Source organism: Daucus carota, chromosome 3 (assembly GCF_001625215.2).
Source record: "Daucus carota subsp. sativus chromosome 3, DH1 v3.0, whole genome shotgun sequence".
NCBI lineage: Eukaryota > Viridiplantae > Streptophyta > Magnoliopsida > Apiales > Apiaceae > Daucus > Daucus carota.
In genome coordinates, this window is record NC_030383.2 from 19,816,379 (window position 1) to 19,818,397 (window position 2,019).

Sequence of the window (2,019 nt, forward strand, 5' to 3'; positions counted from 1 at the left end):
GCTTCATTTTCGGTTGTTTGAAATTGTAATCAACTTGTAGTTTCATTCTTGACTCGTTTGAGCCCCGAAACAACTTGTAGCTTCATTATTGACTAGATTGAAGTTGGAAACAACTTGTAGCTTCATTCCAGACTCGTTTGAAGTTAAAAACAACTTGTAGCTTCATTTTTGGTTGTTTGAAATTGTAATCAACTTGTAGTTTTATTCTTGACTCGTTTGAGGCCGGAAATAACTATTAGCTTCATTGTTGACTAGATTGAAGTTGGAAACAACTTGTAGCTTCATTCCAGACTCGTTTGAATTTGAAAACAACTTGTACATTAATTTTCGGTTGTTTGAAATTGGAATCAACTTGTAGTTTCATTCTTGACTCGTTTGAGCCCGGAAACAACTTGTAGCTTCATTGTTGGTAGATTGAAGTTCGAAACAACTTGTAGCTTCATTCCAGACTCGTTTGAAGTTAAAAACAACTTGTAGCTTCATTTTCGGTTGTTTGAAATTGTAATCAACTTGTAGTTTCATTCTTGACTCGTTTGAGCCCCGAAACAACTTGTAGCTTCATTATTGACTAGATTGAAGTTGGAAACAACTTGTAGCTTCATTCCAGACTCGTTTGAAGTTAAAAACAACTTGTAGCTTCATTTTCGGTTGTTTGAAATTGTAATCAACTTGTAGTTTCATTCTTGACTCGTTTGACCCCGGAAACAACTTGTAGCTTCAATGTTGACTAGATTGAAGTTGGAAACAACTTGTAGCTTCATTCCAGACTTGTTTGAAGTTGAAAACAACTTGTACATTCATTTTCGGTTGTTTGAAATTGGAATCAACTTGTAGTTTCATTCTTGACTCGTTTGAGCCCGGAAACAACTTGTAGCTTCATTGTTGGTAGATTGAAGTTGGAAACAACTTCTAGCTTCATTCCAGACTCGTTTGAAGTTAAAAACAACTTGTAGCTTCATTTTCGGTTGTTTGAAACTGTAATCAACTTGTAGTTTCATTTTTGACTCGTTTGAGCCCCGAAACAACTTGTAGCTTCATTATTGACTAGATTGAAGTTGGAAACAACTTGTAGCTTCATTCCAGACTCGTTTGAAGTTGAAAACAACTTGTACATTCATTTTCGGTTGTTTGAAATTGGAATCAACTTGTAGTTTCATTCTTGACTCGTTTGAGCCCGGAAACAACTTGTAGCTTCATTGTTGGTAGATTGAAGTTGGAAACAACTTGTAGCTTCATTCCAGACTCGTTTGAAGTTAAAAACAACTTGTAGCTTCATTTTCGGTTGTTTGAAATTATAATCAACTTGTAGTTTCATTCTTGACTCGTTTGAGCCCGGAAACAACTTGTAGCTTCATTGTTGACTAGATTGAAGTTGGAAACAACTTGTAGCTTCATTCCAGACTCGTTTGAAGTTGAAAACAACTTGTACATTCATTTTCGGTTGTTTGAAATTGGGATCAACTTGTAGTTTCATTCTTGACTCGTTTGAGCCCGGAAACAACTTGTAGCTTCATTGTTGGTAGATTGAAGTTGGAAACAACTTGTAGCTTCATTCCAGACTCGTTTGAAGTTAAAAACAACTTGTAGCTTCATTTTCGGTTGTTTGAAATTGTAATCAACTTGTAGTTTCATTCTTGACTCGTTTGAGCCCCGAAACAACTTGTAGCTTCATTATTGACTAGATTGAAGTTGGAAACAACTTGTAGCTTCATTCCAGACTCGTTTGAAGTTAAAAACAACTTGTAGCTTCATTTTTTGGTTGTTTGAAATTGTAATCAACTTGTAATTTCATTCTTGACTCGTTTGACCCCGGAAACAACTTTGTAGCTTCATTATTGACTAGATTGAAGTTGGAAACAACTTGTAGCTTCATTCCAGACTAGTTTGAAGTTGAAAACAACTTGTACATTCATTTTCGGTTGTTTGAAATTGGAATCAACTTGCAGTTTCATTCTTGACTCGTTTGAGCCCGGAAACAACTTGTAGCTTCTTTCTTGACTAGATTGAAGTTGGAAACAA